Below are 19,024 nucleotides of genomic sequence, written 5' to 3' on the forward strand. Positions count from 1 at the left end.
ACCCATGAAAACAGACTCCCCTCCGCACTGGGCTCCCAGAGAACAGGTGCTGGACGTTTCTGAACGTCATTCTGAGCCTTCTCAACCTCATTCTGAAACCAGCCCTTTCTGAGCAGTCTCCAGGGAGATACCAGATTCTCATTTTTAAGCTCCACAGTCAAGGTGACAGAAGATTCTGGAACCCAGAGTGAAGATACCTTGTCCACTTCCAGGTGTTGGAGCTGGTTCATTTACAGACGTATGCGTGAACAGTTAAAACGAGCATGTGGCGAAGGCAAGTTCAGGCAGAGTGAAAGGGAGCAGAGCCGTAGATCACGTCTCTCCCCTCGGGGTGCCCCGGGTGCCAGCCCCTCCTCAGAGTCAGCGCCACGGGCCACCCTGTGCGCACAGCCTTCCAGCAAAGCCATTCACACGCAGGCGCGTCACCAGATGACAGATTTGCCTCAGCCCCCTGCCCCGTGTTTTTTTTTTAACACAGTTGCTGACTTATACAGGTTAAAACACTGCTGACATGTTACTTTTTTCACTTGCTATATCCTCTCAGTTTATCCTTGTCTTTTTAAATGGGCTCTTAAAATGCTCATTAGGAGCAATAACAGTTGCGCGCATTTCTGTGACGCCCCTGCTCCAGCACTGTTCTGACACGTCACATGTCACTTAGACATGTTTCATCTTCTTTGGGCCTCATCACATGGCTTCCGTTGCTTACGGGAATCGCTCGGTCAAAGGAAACACGGTCACGCTGATCAGTGTCTTCCGATGAGCCTGTTCGGCTGCACCCAGTGCGCGGCGCGGCCTGTCCTGGGGCCCCAGCCGCCCGCTGCCGCTGCCTCCCCACCACGGCCCCTGGACGCCGCGCCGCTGAACTTCCTCTGAAAGTCCGAGAGGTAAGAAAGGACATTTCATAGAACTGCTCAAAAGCCCCGATCTCCGTGGCGGCAGCTTACGTACACGACCCAGATGTGTAAATTTCCTCCGCTGCTGACACACCCAGCTGTTCGATCGGCTTGTACTGACCTCTCACAAATGCCAGATACCGCTGCTGAGCAGACCCGCTCTGCAGCAAGAGCTTCCAACCTTTCGTAGGAAGACTTAGTTTCTTTTTCCATTAAACACTTAGTTTCTCAGATCTTTTTATGACAGAAAATTCGAAATTCAGAAAAGGTTAAACGTAAAGTGAAATGAGTACCCGCGGACCCCCCCAAAACCGAACAGCTGCCCGCATCGGAGTCCGCGGCCCCCTTCCCGCGAGGCCCAGAGGCACCGCGGCTCCGCACCTCTGGGCCGGCCCACACACGCGGCCTGTGGGCATGCAGAGCCTTGCGCTCGGGCTATCACTTCACATCTAAGAAAAGCAGCAGTAACTCAAAAACACCATCTCGTATCTTGTCTGTATTTAAGGGTCCCCAGTTGTCCTAAGACTTTTTTCATGGCTACAGCTTCTGAATCAGAATCCAGCCGAGGGTCACATATTGCATGTGTGTTAAGTCTCTTTAGTCAATTTTACTTTAAAATTGTTCCCTCCCGCCCTGGCTGGTGTGGCTCAGTGGATTGAGTGCCGGCCTATGAACTGAAAGGTCGCAGTTCGATTCCCAGTCAGGGCACATGCCTGGGTTCCAGGCCAGGCCTCCAGTTGGGGGCGCGCAAGAGGCAGCCAATCTATGTATCTCACGCACATCTATGTTTCTCTCTCTCTCTTTCTCCCTCCTTTCCCCTCTCTCTAAGACTAAATAAAATCTTAAAAAAAAATAAAAAATAAATAAAATAAAAAAAAATAAAAATAAAATAAAATAAAATTGTTTCCTCCCTTTTGCTCTTTTTTTCTTTTCTCTTCTCTTCTCTTCTTGTATTTGACATGGATTCTGCCTCTGTCCTAAAGAATGCCCTGCCTGCCTCTCCAGCTGTGCCCTGTCCTTGTGATTCTTGGAAACCGAACATTAGGTTGACTCACTCACCTGAATTCAGGCTACACATTTTGTGGGAAACTTCCCAGGACAGGGGGTGTACTTCCCAATGAATCTCATCAAGTGGAACGTGATGCCAGCTTATCTCGCACACAGTGATGCCGAACTGGGCCACCTGTGAGGTGGGGACCCCAGCTGTCCCCCTGAAAAGGCAGTCTGCCCATCCTGTGCTTGGTGTCACCTGCGGGTGATGCTTAGGCCCCTGCACACCCTGGTTCCCAGCCACCTCTGGGGAGAAAGCTTTGGCATTCGTCAGTGGTTCTGGGCTGAAATAAGTGTGACACTGGCCAGACAATGACATTCTAAACCTGTCATTCCTTTTACATTTCTTAGCCAGTATTTTCTGTGAAGAAGAGCTTTTTAAACTTCTCGTTATGGAAAAGTATACAGAAAATAACTGTGAAAAATGTAACAAAACCCCTATTTTCATCACTAAGAATTATGTGATGAAGAATGAAAAAGTTGGCATATTTATCTTCAATTTTTTAAAAGAAAAAACATTACAATAAAAGCTCTGTAACCCCCTGCCCCTCCTCCCCTCACCAGATGGACCCCATCATGAACACGGCTCTGTCTTCCAGGTTTACTTTTATACCTTTATAAGTATGTGTTTATCTATGAATAATACAGTAATTAGCACTATTTTGCATGAGTTGTTTTAAGGTTTTTACATAAATAGTGTTCTATGTATATCATTATGCAGCTTCCTGTTTTCACCAAACATTGTTGAGACCAACTCATATTAATTCCTAATCCCTGTGTAGCTGGTTTGTCCCTTTTAATGGCTTTGTGGCATTCCGCACCTCGCTGTCTCTCCCTCCGCCACTGGGGAGCGTCGTGTCTGAGTCCTTGCTGCGTCCTGGGCAGAGCTCTGCAGGCCCCTTTGTGCAAACATATGAGAGTCTCTCTTGGGCGGATGTTCCCAAACAGGACCTCTGAAGAGCGGGGTGTCCTCTTCCCCTCTCAGTGGATGTGGCCAAACTGGTCACACTCACATTGACTTCCATGAGCAACACGGCACTGTCTTCATTCCCAGGTGTCTTTACACCAGACTGTTTCATGCCCCGTCAGGTTCGTGGTCATGTAACAGATAAGAAATGGAAGCTCGTAGCTTTAACCTGCATTTGTCACTGTGGCTGCGGTGGCAGCATGCAGAGGGGCTTCCTGGGGGCTGACAGTCACTCACTGGGAAGGGATGGGTGTGACAGCAGGGGACATGGGGGTGGGAAGGCGCACTGTGTGAGCATCTGAGCTGCTGGCGACTGCACACTCTTCTCTGCAGATGGCCCGCACCCCTGAAGCCACCCTAAGCTGGTGGAGGTGCTGCATCCGCTAACCCGGGGTGGCTCTCATGGACGGAATGTCACTCTTTCAACTCATAATGTTCCTATGTTTCTATTAATAATAATACTTGCCACCTACTACTGGCTTACCGTGGGCCAGGCACTTTACAGGCCTTATTTAATCTTCTTGAGAATTCCTTTATTAGTGTTTCTATTTTACTGAAGAGGAAGCTGAGGATCAGAGAGATACACTGACTTGTTTAAGGTCATGGAACTGATACGTTATCAGCCTCCAGTGCCCAAACACTTCGCTCTATACAGCATCACCTCTCCGTATCCTTCCGTGTGCCTGGGTAATTCCCAGAGAATAAAAGAAGGTCTTTTAAGGAATGAAGAAGTCAAGTTCTGGTGTTCCTGCCCCACCCCTTGGCTATGAGTGGGGAAAGTGTTAACCAAAAGTGTAGCCTGGCAAATAGCTACCAGCCCACTGGCTCAGATGTCTGGACCAGGAGACAGAGAGGGCTCTTGAAAGCATTTCTCTCTCACCGTAGCTCAGGAAGGCAAGGTGGTTGCTGATTTCTTAATACCTTGTAGCTTGGAGAGTGATTGTAGCCAGGGTAGGTGGGGAATAGAGGTACAGGACTCAACAACTTGTTATATCTTAAATTTAGGCGCAAAAAGAATCTTCTCTATCCTCCCCCCCTTTCTTTCTCTCTCTCTCCCCTTTCTTGCTCTGTGTATGTGTGTGTATGTCTCTAAGCCCTCTGTTGTACATGTGATGTTGGGCAGACATGTTCACGTCTCCATCATCATATGACTCTAGAAAAGCAGTATCACTGTTCAGACATCAGGACTAGCCTGCCCATTGTATAGGTGGGAAAAGCTGAGGTGTTGAAACCTCTAGGCTCTGGGCTGCCAGAGGGCATCTGTGTGTTACTTGTCCATGGAGTTCAGTAAAGTATTCAGTGACAATACACATTTCATGAGCATTTATTGAATGACTAAATGCATGGCTGAGAAGGCTGGAAATTAAAAACAAATGAAACCCTCAAAGTTGTAGTTACTTTGAATTCTGCTGGGTAGAGGTGACCAATTTGAGGAAGGAGAATCAATGAACCGTGTCCTTCATGAGAAAATGGGGCCAGACCCCACGATGAGGCTCAGCGAGCACCCACACCCACAGTCCACTAGCTCACAGACATCCTGAGCTGGGAGACGTGCAAAGCCAGGAACACAGCTGGGACAAGACCCCATGTAGGCTGGCCCCGCCGCCTTCCCACTCTCCTTTCTCGCCTCTCTCCTCTGCTCCTCTTCCAGATGTGTCTGATGGAGTCCCCCTCAGGGCCTCTGCACCTGCTGTTCCCCTCCTCAGGAACACTCAGCTGCCAGCTCTCTGCGTGACTGAGTCTCAGCTCCAGCAGCACCTTCGCGGACCACCTTGGCCAGAGGCCCCACCCCACTCACTCCTTACCACTCTGCCCTGATGTGTTTCCTCGGAGCACTTCTGCTTAGAGTTAGCTGGTTTGTCCATCTGCCTCCCAGTAGGTCATCTGCTTCCCCGGGTAAGCCGCAGGAGCCCAGAACTTCACCTTAATGTCATTGTGTTCCTGGAACCTGGAGCTGAGCCTGCCATGTGAAAGGCACACCGCAGACAGTTGCTGCAAGAATGAGAGAAGGAAGAGGGCAAGGGGCTGGTTCCTCTGTAAAGGCCTCCAGCATCCCTTGTCTGCAGGCAGTGGGAGCCCAGCTGAGGAAGGAGACTGGGCCCCGCAGTGAAATCGATGGTGCGTGTGTGTGCGTGCGCACGTGTGTGGGTGAGTATTGGGTGAGCAGAAGGTAAATAATAAGGAACAAAAGATAGTTGAACACCTACTATGTGCTAGGCACAAATTTTATTTAACGTGCTTCAACGTCAGAAAAAGGAAGATGCTGTCACGGCCCCTTGTTACAGACTAGGGGGGTCAAGGCTTAGAGGAACTGAGCATTTTGCCCACAGTTTCAGGTACGGTAGGGCTGAGGTTTCCTTTCATGACATCTGACCTCGGAGCCCGTGGCTCTCCCAGTGGGGCTGTTACAAAGTTCCATCAAACCCCGAATAGGAGCCCGAGCTGCGCGTGGCCCTGAGCGCTCCTGACCAGGGGCCCCAGCCCTTGCTGAGACAGCATGCAGGCTCAGAAGCAGAGTTTTCACTCGATCCACCCACAAGCATTGATTAAGCCCCTAGTGTGTGCAAAGGTGCTGGAAATACAGCAGGCATAAAGCCAAGTTGCCGCACTGACAGTTCCCAGTCCAGGTTGGGGAAGGGGAAGGACATCAACATGAGTGGATGAGAGAAGCAGACACTGGTCTGGGCTGGGTCAGGTGGAGTGACAGGATCAGGAGCGCTTGGGGGGTCAGGAGGGGGCCCAGATGGGCGGGCGGGCAGCTTGCAGGCACAGGGTGCACTTAGGAGTGAGCAAACTCAGCATGTCCATGAAGCAGGGGAAAGGCCCACGGTGGGAGCCCCGGGAGCAAGGGAGAAAGGTTCTGTGAACCAGCGAGGGATTGAATTGTCATTTTGGGCTCCCTCAGTGCCCACACAGAGAAGACTCTCTGGAAATATCTGAATTGAATTGAATTGACCTGAATTGAATCAGATCAATGCCTTGGTTGGGAAAAACAAAAACCAGTGTCTGGTGCAGCCCTCGGGGGCGAGAGCTCCCCCCAGGAGGGGTGAGAGTGAGCGAACACTTCCAGGGCTTGGCAAATCTCTGCAACCCTGACAAATGGAATAGAGCAGATTAGCAAATATCAGGTTGCAGAAGCTGAATTTTAAATTCTAGGTGAAAGAGAAAAAAGCGCTTAAGCCTGTGTGTGCAGGATTTGAGCTTAATCTGCTGCCACTATTGAAGGCTAATTCATTCTCCCCCTTTTATTCTGCTAAGTGGGAAGCTGGCTCTGGTACGGGGCCCCAAACCACACAGAAGCGCTGCCCTGATTGTTTCAGCTCGGGGTCCAAGGGGCAAAGGACGCAGCGGCTGCAGAACGGAAACAGTGAGAACCTGCTGCCGCTGTCCGTTCTGAACTGCTCACTTGGAAACTGTAACGGCAATGGCTAATAAAGCTAGAGATGAGAAAATGGGGCTCAGGGAGAATAAATCCCCTACTAAACATAACAGGTAAAACCACTTCCTATCCCAGCAGTTCCCATGTCAGTAAATGACCACACCATTCACCAAATTCCTCAAACCAGAAATCTGGGGTTAACCTTTGATTCTGAGGCAGGACAGTAAGAAGCTCGGAAATGTCCTTGGCAAGTGGAACAGGGAAACTGAGACAGAGAGCTGAGCACAGTGGCTCAACAATTTACAGCTGATACAGAAGGTCACCTCCTTGGAGACAACATCCGGGCCTCAGTTGTGTTTCAGCTCCAGGCCCAGAAACGCCGGAAAGCCAGGTGGGCGATGACAGGACCCGCTGCAATGACTAATGCCCCCCCCTCCCCTGCTCTGTCCCTGGCCCATCCGTGGAGACCAGGACCCTGACAGGGCACACCTGGAGGATGGATGAATATTCTGCTGAGACTGCCCCCACCCAAGACCTCCCCTAAGATTCCCACCTGCAAGGGAGTGACAAAAGCCTCCACACAGGACCCAGCTTATGTGCTCTCCTCCGGGGAGCAGCCGGCGCCATTCCCTTCCCCCTCCTCTTCCCCCACAGGTGTTACTGACAGGGGCCCGGCGCTGAGCAGCTCTGCCGAGGGCCGGCTGTACTGGGTGGGTTCTTGATTTCGTAGGAAAGATTTCACAACATGCGTCCAGGTGACTGTGAGGGTACGTTTATTAAAGCTGGGCACAGTGAAGCAAGGAGAGGCTTAGCGTAGAAGAAGCTGGGCTGCCTGAGCTCACTGGGAAGTCAGGGAAAGGGGCCTTGGGGACAGATTCAGGGGGTAGACCTGGGACAAGCTGCCAGCTGCCCACTGCCTTAGAGTTCAGGAGATGTGTTCCTGTGAAGAAAGAAGTTGGGGGATGAGGGGGGAGGAAAGGTGAAAAATAAAACTTTAAGTAGGGTCCAGTACTTACAACTGGGCGTTGTAATTTCCATAGAAACAGTTTTTCTCCTTTAAATTACCCTTTTTCATCAAAGAGACTGCATTAAGTCCAACTTCAATTTTTCCTGATTATTTGCATGAACACAACAAGAATAGTAATTGATCCTATAGGCTCTTTCAGATCTGCTTTGATGAAATTTCAAAGGAACCTTTAGCTTGAGCTTTAGTCGGCCTCTCGAGGCAAAGCACCCGAGCCACACAGTGGCCATATGGCTCTGTCTGCAGTACCTATAGGTTTGGGTGGACTCCTCAAGGTCTTGTGGTCCCCCAAATGACTTCAGGTTCCTTCCTTGCCATCTTTCAGGAAAGCAACCTTCTTTCCTCACCTGGAAAGATTGCCAGAAACCACATGAGTAAGCAGGGTACCAGGCCATTTACCCAAGGGGCTCTTATTGGCTTCAAAAGTCCATCTTAATTCTTTAAGCTTTCTGGTCGCATCCAGAGTCCAGGCACGGCTCTTTCAGTCATGACATTCCAAAGACCACAGAACAGGCTCTTATTGGATTTATGCAAACAATCATATTGCCATGAAAATAACACTTATTAGGAGTTGCCAAATTCTAGGGAGAAAAATGTAAATGCTTCAATATTGCTTATGAGGGTATTATTTATCAAAGTGCTCTGGGGAAAAAATGAGTTTCCTTATATCTGGAAAACAAAAAAGATTTAAAATTAGCAATATTTTGAACAGAGTTCTAAGAATAATAATTATCTTTAGTTCATTTAGTCCCATATAAACAATTTTGTTTGTCTTGATAATTTACCAGTGTTTCTATGAATCCAGCTATTCCTTAGGGTTCTATAAATATTTATTTACTTCAAAAATATGACCTACTTAGATACCTGTAATTTAGAGTAAGTCAGAAGTCTTTTCACAAACTTTTTCAAAGACGTAATATATTTGAAAATGCATTAGAGTAAAACAATGACTATTTATATATGACAAAATTTTAAATGATATGGTTATAGATTTGATTAAAATAAAATTGATAAAGAACTTTGCTTTTTTGTTCCAAGATAACAATTTCTTGGTAAATAATAATTAGTTGATAATTACATAAAAGAAAATACAAAGCCCATATTTTAAGATTCACACAATTTTAGTATATAAATAAAAATAATATGCAATATTTATAATGCTATCTGTGACTTATCAGGAGTGTGCATTGAGCATTGGAAACAATTTATAAATTCCCAATGTGTGGGTTACAAATACCCAGAGTACCACTGTTTGATGTCCCCACAGGGAACCATCACTGTTGGCGTGTCCAGGGTCACTGACAGGACATCTGCTACCCCTGAGAGATTCCTGTTTGAATTTGGCTTTGAGTTTTTGCAAGTTTTTTCCTAGGGCAGGCTAAAATCTCTAGATAATCTATTTTAATAAAAATATGTGCCTACAAATAGAACATAGTTATTATTATTATATTATTATTATTATGTTTGACAAAGCTTTGAGCATATTAAATAGGCCTAATTAGTTCAAAAACTTATCTTTTATAAGAAGAAAGAACAAATCTTTGAGGTATTCCAGGGGCCCATTGGAATAACTCAAAGTCATTTCTTAAAATTTGAACTTTGGGAAGGTTGTCAAACATGCTTAACCAAAAATCATAACATAAACCTTTTGTAAACCTGAGCATAATAAACATACATTTCATGGTAATAACTCTAATAAACATTAATGAATCTTAAAACTGGTTTTAATATTAAATATTTTGTCTAGACCACAGGATCCTGCTTAATAATAAAATATTACACATAGTTATACCATCCAGAAGCAGAAATGAACCACATGTAAAACATGGGCAAACACATACCATATGAAGATCACACACATGACGATTGAACACAAAGACCTTACACATGATTTGAATTACAATTTTTGTAGAGAAAGCACAAGATTTTTCTCATTTGCTTTGACAACTTTTAAGAAGACTGGAAAAGCAGATGTAAGGCCCTAAATACCAAGCAGGAGGACCTGTTGACTCTCAGTGAAAGTTCCAAGGACTGTGAGTGAGCAGATGAGAGAAGGAAATAACGAAAGCCTTGGCTGCAATCCAAGGAATCAAGCAGCAGGGAAGAGCCTGGGCAGGGCATCTTTGACCCCTTAAGGTCAGAAACCCAGTGACAGAAGATAAATGCTTCAGATAGAGGACCAGCAGAGAAATACAAGGAGATGCATGTGTTTACCCCGTGCTCTGAGGGTGGCCTCACCAATGATGAGAGCACCACCCAGATGCCCTGGGAATGGATTACCCCACACAGACAAGGGACTCAACTCCACACCGGCCAGTGGATGTGTTCACCCCGTGTTCTGAGGGTGGCCTCACCAATGACCAGAGCACCAAACAAAGGGAAGGGAATGAGTCCCTTCAGACATCAGGGGCAATCAGCACCTGACTCACCAAGGTGTCATCTGGGGATGGTGTAGGGTGACTCTGTGTCCCGAGGGCAGCCTTACTTTCTAACTCAGCGTTGATAAGATGGATTTACTCCGCAGCTGACAGGTAGGTAGGTTTCCCACACCCATGAGGGCAAGAGAAGGTGTAATGAAAACAACTCAGGTGCCACCAGAGTCATCAAAGAATGTTACCAGAGAGAATTAGGTGGAGGAAGGGGCACTGGAGGCTGACAGGTTGCTTTCTGTACAAGTTTAAAACTTTCACAATCTTCTATAAGCCTTTCTATAACTTTCAGAAACTTTCTTATCCATTCAGAAATGACTATCTTTAGCATAACTCACTTTCAATCCCCGTCCTTCAAAACTTCATCTCCATGCCTTATGCCTTCTATTAATATAATCATACAATTTCTTCCCAACTTAATTTGAACTTTTAACCTTCAGAAACCTCAGTTTCCAATGATGACCAAAAAGTAAGCAACCAGCATTCCCTAGATTGACTTTAAACAATTTTAAAGCTTTTATGTATTTTTATTTTTAAATTATATTTTATTGATTATGCTAATACAGTTGTCCCGATTTTTCCCCCTTTGTCCCCCTCCACCTAACACCCCCACTCCCCCAGGCAATCCCCACACCATTGCTCATGCCCATGGGTCATGCTTATAAGTTCTTTGGCTGCTCCATTCCCTATACTGTACTTTACATCCCACGGCTATTCTGTAACTCCCTACTTGTACTTCTGAAGGCCCTCACCTCTTCACCCATTCCCCTACACTCCATCTCTTCTGGCAACCGTCAAAACACTCTCCATGTCTACGATTCTGTCTCTGTTCTTCTTCTTTGCTTAGTTTGTTTTTCAGATTCAATTGTCGATACATATGTATTTATTGCCATTTCGTTGTTCATAGTTTTGATCTTCTTTTTCTTGAGTAGGTCCCTTTAATATTTCTGTAATAATGGTTTAGTGATGACAAACTCCTTTATTTATTTATTTGTTTGTTTATTTATTTATTTATTCTTGTCCGGGAAGCTCTTTATCTGCCCTTCGATTCTAAATGATATCTTTCCTGGGTAGAGCAATCTTGGCTGTAGGTCCCCACTATTGATGACTTTGACTATTTCTTGTCAATTTCTTCTAGCCCAAAAAGCTTCTATTGAGAAATGAGCTGATAGTCTTATGGGAATTCCCCTGTAGGTAACTAACTGCTTTTCTCTTGCTGAATTTAAGATTCTCTCTTTATCTTTAAACTTTGGCATTTTGATTATGATGTGTCTCGGCATGCACCTCTTTGCATCCATCTTGTTTGGGATTCTCTGTGCTTCCTGGACTTGCATATCTATTTCATTCACCAAATTAGGGAAGTTTTCTTTCATTATTTTTCAAATAGACTTTAGTTTCTTGCTTTTGCTCTTCTCCTTCTGGCACCCCTATGATGTGAATGTTGGAACATTTGAAGTGGTCCCAGAAGTTTCTTACACTAACCTCATTTTAAAAAATTATTTTCCTTATTGTTGTTCTGAGTGGTTGTTTTTTGCTTCCTTACATTCCAAATCATTGATTTGATTCTCTGCTCTATTCACTCTACTGTTGTTTCACTGTAGATGTTTTTTTATTTCAATTAGTGTAACCTTCATTTCTGACTGCATCTTTTTTATGCTGTTGAGGTCTCACTAAGTTCCTTGACCATCCTTATAGCCAGTGTTTTGAACTCTGCATCTGGTAGATTGCTTATCTCCATTTTTTTTTAGTTCTTTTTCTGGAGTTTTGATCTCTTCTTTTATTTGGTCTATGTTTCTTTCTCTCTACATTTTGGCAGTCCCCCTGTGTTTGTTTCTATGTATTAAGTAGAGCTACTTTGACTCCATGCCTTGGTAGTGTGGCCTAATCTAGTAGGTGTCCTGTAGGGTCCAGTGACACAGCCTCCCTTATCATCCAAGCTGCGTACTTGAGGTGCATCTTCTGTGTGGGCTGAATATTTCCTCCTCTTGTAGTTGAGCCTTGGTTGCTGTTGCCAGGTCAATGGGAAGGATTTACCCAGGCCAGTCAGCTGTGAGGATTGGCTGTGACCACTGACCACCAATCTCCACCCTCAGTGGTGGATCAGCTCTGCAGGGGCAGGGTGGTGGTGCTCCGACGTGGTATGTAGCTGTCTACTGGGTGTGCAGGCCCTGGGGTTTCCTGGGTGGTGCAGGCCAAGGTCAGTCTCCACCTGTGTTTTGCCTGGGGCCATCCTGCCTGAGCTATAAAGCAGTCCAGATGGCTACTTCTTGTGTTGGACTTGGAGATTCCCAGGTGAAGCCAGGCTGTGAATCTAAGCTGTCTCCTGCTAGTGCGGGGCCTGGGGCTCACTGAGGCCAGCTGTTGCTTACTTGACAGGATTTAGGAAGTTATGAAGCATGATCCAAGACCAGCCATTCACACAGAAAAGTCATGGTTAAAGTTTAGGCGGCCCCATAAGCTGGATGGGAGGGAATCTCAGGGGATCTCTAGGACAGAGAAAGTGGTGTTAAGTCGGATCGATAGAGTCTCAGATATGGCACCCACCTGCTGGCTCTGTGGCTCTGTGCGGGGAGTGCTCAGAAAAGAGACAATGGCCTCTTCCTGCCTTTCTGTCTTGGAGGAAGCTGTCCCCCAGCACTAGTCCTTGATGACAGACACTTCAGTTTCACCTATATACTTCTGGTGCCTTTCAAGCTGCTACCCCTGTTCTGGAGCTCAGAAAGAGTGAGTCTGAGTAAGTTTATGTCCAGGTTCTTTAAAAGGAACTGCTTGGGAGTCCAGCCATTTGTTCCACCGACTCAATCCCCACTCATTTTTGTAACCAGAAGTTATGGGGACTTATCTTCCTGGCACTGAAACCCTGGGCTGGGAGGCCTGGTGTGGGGCTGGGACTCCTCACTCCCAAGATATCCCTCCCAAATATTTATCCACCACAGGTGGGTGTGAGACCAGCCTGGTCCACATCTCCACCCCTCCTACCCGTCTGGATGAATGTGGTTTCTTTAATTCCATAGTTGTCGGACTTCCATTCAATTCAATTTCTGACAGTTCTGAGTGATGGTTATTCTATAGTTTAGTTGTAGTTTTGTTGTGGTTGTGCAAGGTGGCAAGCTGTGTTTACCTATGCCAACATATTCTAAATTGACTTTTATGAACACATCTCATGACCTTTAGAAACAGAGGTTCCTCTGTGGCAAACATACTCTCACTTTCAAGAAACACACTTCTAACAAAGCACAAGACAATTATCTACAGCTCCAAATCCATTCTACAGCCTCTTTGTAATAAAAAGCTAAAAGCAGGTGAACTTAAGACTTGTCCAGCAATTAGTGTTTCAGTATCTCATGTTATATCCAACTATCTAGATATTCAATAACTTTTATTAGAATTTACTAATTTAGAAATGAATAGCTGAAATAAACTAAATTGATTTGCTCACATATAGCTAAGGCTTTTCCCTTTTTGATAAGAATTATCTCCTCAAAATTTGTATTTTAAAAGATGGCCCAGGCAAGAGTTCTTGGAGAAGACTAGGTATTTGCATTTCAAAATTTAGGGGAAAAAAGCAAGTTTCTCCTAGAAGGATTTTGGTTTCATAAACTCAATTACCTATAAGTTTTAAAAAATGAACAGAAGATGTTTTGGGAAGATTAAAGGGTTTGTTGGGCTTTGATGTTCTGGATCCACATCTCTGGCCCTGTAAAGACTTCTTTTGTAAAATAAAGACAGTTATTTTTAATACCTGGACAGTTGGGTTGCCATCAAATTGTAAAGCACTGTAAAACCCATTCACCCATTTTTGTTATTTCCAGCTGGGTACGTTTTTCCAGTTCACAGAGAGCACACAGCTCAGGGGCATCTCTGAGAGCCACAGAGGCTTAGCTGTATGGGACCCCTGGTCATTTCCCTTGGGAACCGTGAACCAGGTCCAGGTGCAAGATTGTGTTAAAATGTATCATGTCATTGACTGGCCAAACCCACTGCCCACTTTATATTGGGACCAGGCCATGGTGCAAAAGAAGATTAGCCTGTTTCTTGAGGGACTTAGGGTCAAATTTCTCCTAGTTGGTGAGTATTTACCCCCAGAAAGGACTCTCGAGGCACCGTAGACTGGTTTCCCATCTACGGAGAGACAGATATGTGGCAAGCTGAGAGTTAGAGGCCTCCCTGTCAGACTCTGGGCTGTGCTGGGCCATTCAGAGTAGAGCAGGTACCCTGTGAAGCTGTCTCTGAGGCTCTCACGGAAGTTAATACTGAAGAAAAGATGGTTAGCAAGCATTCAGTCAGTCTCAAGATTAGTTTCCTCTTGGAAGTTCCTTTAAAGTCATTGTTTTCCCATTTGGTCAAGTATTAGATTTATTTAGTTTTAAATACATTTCACCATTCTGGAAAAAAAAAAGACATTTGGGCATCGTTGGTTTCAAGAAAGTCTCACCCTACCAGGAGAATCAGGGCAGATCTGATTCATAAAAATATGTTGCCCCATAACACTTTCTAGTTGGAAGGAAATAGCTTCTAACTTAAGATGGACATTGGGTAATGTTACCGTTGGCATAGAAGCTACTCTGACGGAGGCTGACGCTCCACTGGGCTGGTCTGAGAACAGATGAAGTAGAATACATGAGCAAACAAAACAGAAGAACTCGTACAGAGATCAGACTGACAGTTGCCAGAGGCGAGGAGGAGGTGAGGAAGGTGAAGGGGCTGAGAAGCCCACACTGGTAGTCACAGAAGTGACAGGGCTGTGAAGTGCAGCGTAAGGAATACAGGCAATGATACGGCAATAACTGTATGGTGCCAGCCGGGTGCTTGAAGTGTTGTGGGGATTGCTTTATAAAATATATGGCTGTCCGGCCACTATGCTGTACACCTGAAACTAATATAAAATAATATTGAATGTAAACTATAATTGTAAAAAGGACAGATAAAATATGTCTGAGCGCCTTAGTAGTTTTCTCCTCCATGACAATTTCAGCCTCTCCCAAGGGAGAGGGAGACGCCCCCAAGCGACCCCATTCATGCCTGCCTGCTCTTTCCAAATCCCACCTCAGCCTCTCGACTTCCTCCTAGGCGACCTGGCTTTTTGCAATAGAAACAGACTCCTCCACGAGAGTTTCCCAGCAAACCCTATTTAGTAATTCACTGAGTTAGACTTAAGCTCAACAAACTGGGAAACTGAACCAGACACCGAGCTTGCTTCCTCAGGAGGCCACAGCACTTCCTCAAGCCCGAGCTGGGAAACCATAGAATTTAGAGGTTTATTCACACAGTGCAGGAGGCTGCATTATCTCTGCCCTTGGGACTTAATTCCCCTGGCGGGCAGGAAGCATTTTACTGGGGCTCAACTGAGGCCAAGCACCAGGACTATCAGAAGAGGAGGAGCAGAAAAAATCCCATCCACTGGGTACACCTGCAGCAGAACCCCAGAGGCATGCACAGCAGCACCCCAAATAGTGACACAAAGGGGCAGAGCCCAGCCCAGGAAAACCAGGGAATCGGACGGGGCCACAGAACCCCAGCAGGTCCAGGAAAGGGACCCATCATGGGGAAGACCCAAAGCAGGCCCGGAAGAACCAGGACGTGGGCGGACCACCCAAACAACAGCCTGCCTGTCACCAAGAACCTGGACTCAGGAGCAGCTGCAGCCAGAGCTTGTCCTGAAAACGGGTCTTTCTGGTTTTCTATGAATGTTCATTGGCCTGTGTTCCTCCTAGGGACTTCTAATTTGTAATCAAGATAAGCTTTCCATTCTTCAGTTTAGAGCTGGCATTACTAATTTTGCGTACAATAATTAAGTTACACATTAAAAGAGATAAGTTTTGGCCATGTTAAGTTGGTCACGTCTAGTTAAATCTTCCCATTCCTGTCAGTACTTGGAAATAAGTAAAGGCTTTCCGGTAACTGTACGTCCACATTTCAGACCTCCTCGTGTGTCTCTGCCTCCCATTCACTGCGGTCGCCTAAGAATGTCTGAGATGAGCCAGAGGGAGGAAGAGCCCCTCATCTTCAAAGCTGGACGAGTTTAGACTTCTTTTTACCCAGGAAAAAGTTCTGTTAAGACCACCAGGAAGCAACTTCAACTGAAAGTCAATGTTAAAAATCAGTCATCCGGTTTTCCCCTCCTGTCCTGCCTTAGCTTGGCCTTTTCTCAAACCTTAGCCTCTAGCTCTATCTCGAGGACTTTAGAAAAGACAGGTCGAAGAAATCCTTACCTTATAACAACAGGGACATCCAGAATTTCAAGGGAACTCACCTAAGCCCACCCTATGCAAATTGAAGAGCCAGTTAGTCAAAATGGGTCTCTGCTGGTACCTAGGTGGGCTGCAAGGTGGTCCTGGGTGGGCCCCTCTCTGGAATCCTGTCATTCTACCTGATGAGACAGTCCAAGTCACTGAATGAGCCAGTTTTGCTGCATAGGATCAAGAGGAATGTCCCATATTTGTCATATTCTGTTACTTAACAGGGGCCTGGCTGTGAGTGGGTCAGTCTAGGGCCAGCTGTAGCGTGTGGGTTCTTGATTTCATATAGGGAAAAATTTCACAACATGAGTCCAGGTGACTGTGAGGGTCCGATTATTAAAGCTGGGGACAGTGAAGCAAGGAGGGGCCTAGCAAAGAAGGAGCAACAGGGGAGCCCGGGCTGGGCTGCCTGAGCTCACTGGGAAGTCAGGGAAAAGGGGGCTTTGGGGACAGGTTCAGAGGATAGACCTGGGACAAGGTGCCAGCTGCTCATTACCTTAAAGTTCAGTAGGAGATGTGTGCCCATGAAGAAAGAAGTATTTGAGGGAGAAGGAAAGGGAAAATGGTGCCAGCTGCTCCCCAGAGGGAGAGCGCATACACTGGGTCCTTTGTCTTGAGGCTCTCCCTCTTCCTGCAAGCAGAAATCTTAGGGGAGGCCTCAGGGAAGGCTTTCAGCAGAATATTCATCAGTCCTCCAGGTGTGTCCTTTCAGGGCCATGGTCTCCACTGATGGGTCAGTGACTGAGCATGGGTTCTTTAGTCATGCAATTGGTTCCCGAGTCCCTCACCTGGTTTTCTGCTTCTCTGGGCCTGGAGCTGAAACACAACTGAGGCCCAGATGTTGTCTCCAGGGAGGAAAGGCCGGGAAGAGAGGTTACCCTGGGGGTGAGGGCCTTGCTTTCCCAGTTTTGCCCCCTGTCAAGCCTTAGCCTTGGTGTAAATTGTTCCACCTGGCTGTAAATTGTTTGCACTTTGTCTTCAACTATTGTCTCAGTTTCCCTATTCCACATGCCAATAAATTTTCCTAGCTTCTTACTATCCTGTCTCACAGGCGAGCATCTCCTAAATTCTAAGGTTTCCCAGGAGACTTGCAACCAGGGGAGAGATGGGCAGTGGCAGCCTGTCCCAGACTAAGCCCCTGAACCTGTCCCCAAGGCTCCCTTTTTTCTGACTTCCCCATGAGCTAAGGCAGCCCAGCTTCTTCTCTCCTAAGCCCTTCCTTGCTTCACTGTCCCCAGCTTTAATAAACATACCCTCACAGTCACTTGGACTCACGTTGCAAAATTTTTCCTGCATAAGTCAAGAACCCACACGCTATGGGCTGGCCAAGGCAGACCCGCTCAGAGCCAGGTCCCCTGTCTAGTAACAATTCTTCCTTTTCCTAATTCCTGTGTCTTATCTATCACCAATTTGTCTGTTCTACCCCAGAATACAGAACGTCCTCAACATGGCTATTTTTCTCCCGTCCTCACTGCTATTACCCTCCCTTTACCCACCGCCATCTCCCTGCTGAGCCACTAACAGATATTCTATCTGTTTTCTTCCAGCGGTTATTGATGATATTTTCAAAACATAAATCAGATATCGTATCAGTCCCTCACTGAAAACTTTCTAACAGCTTCTCATTGACCTTATTCTTTCCTTGCTCATTTCTAATATTTTTCTCTTTGCCTTTGATTTCCAGTAACATTACGTGTTGTGCCTAGACATGGTTTTCTTTGTATTTATTCGGCTAAGGATTCATAGGCCCTCTCAAATCCAGCAGCTTTCAACTGGTGTGCATAAAGAATTTTTAAAACATGCAAAAACTGACTATTTAGTCAGGAGCATGGATTTCTTTTCCCTTAGATTGTCAAATTTAAAAAATGTCAATATCATATATTATATATGCTTTGGTGTGCTGTGGAATTTTAGTAATTAGTTTATGTGTTCATGAGATGAAAAAGGTTGAAAATTGCTGTCTTGAACTATTACTGCTACCCAATACTTTTTCTTCTGCTTCTGGGACTTCAATCACACATACGTTAGACCTGCTACACAATGTCCGCACATTTCTTATGCTCTTTTCAGCCGAGACATTTTCCTCTGACCTAGCTTTCAGTTCCTTATGTTTCTTTTCAGCTATGTCTAATCGGCTATTAAACTTATCTTTTGAGTTCTTAATTTTAATTACTGAATTTTTCAGTTTCACAATTTTCCTTTTTTTCTTTATTTTGTTATGGTTTATTTTCTTCCAGTCTTATTTTACTTTAATAATATATTTTATTTTTTAGAACAAGTTTAGGTTCACAGCAAAACTGAGCAGAAACTACAAAGGTTTGCCATATACCCCTCTATTCCCCCTCACATAGCCTCCCCCGCATCAAAGTGGTATGTTTGTTACAGTCTATGAACATACATTAACACATCACTATCCTCTAAATCTATCACTTACATTGATTTACTCTTGGTGTTTATAGTCTATGGGGTTTGACAAATGTTCCCTGACGTGTATCCACCATGACAGTATCATACAGAATGGTCTCACTGCCCTAAACATTTTCTACACTCTGTTCACCCCTCCCTCCACCTAACTCCTGGCACCCGCTGGTCTTCACTGTCTCCATAGTTCTGCCTTTTCCAGAACAGCATATAGTTAGAATCATATTGTATCTAGCCTTTTCAGACTGTTTCTTTCAGTTAGTAATGTGAATTTAAGGTTTCTCTGTGTCTTTTCATTGTTTGATAAGTCATTTCTTTTTAGCGCTGAGTAATATTTCATTATCTGGGTGCACTAATTTATCCATTCACCTACTGAAAGACATCTTGTTTACCTCCAAGTTTTGGCAGTTATGAATATCGCTGCTATAAACATTCATGTGCAGATTTTTGTGTGGATATAAGTTTTTAATTCATTTGAATGAATACCAAGGAGCAGGATTGCTGGATCGTGTGCTAAGAATATGTTTAGCTGTATGATTCCCTTTTCTAGAGTCCCATTCATTACCAAAGTTCTCCTTCTTGTATTTTAATTCATAGTTACTCATTTACTCATAGTTAC

This window comes from Furipterus horrens, unplaced genomic scaffold (genome assembly GCF_987537825.1).
Source record: "Furipterus horrens unplaced genomic scaffold, mFurHor1.1.pri manual_scaffold_11, whole genome shotgun sequence".
In the NCBI taxonomy this organism is placed as follows: Eukaryota; Metazoa; Chordata; class Mammalia; order Chiroptera; family Furipteridae; genus Furipterus; species Furipterus horrens.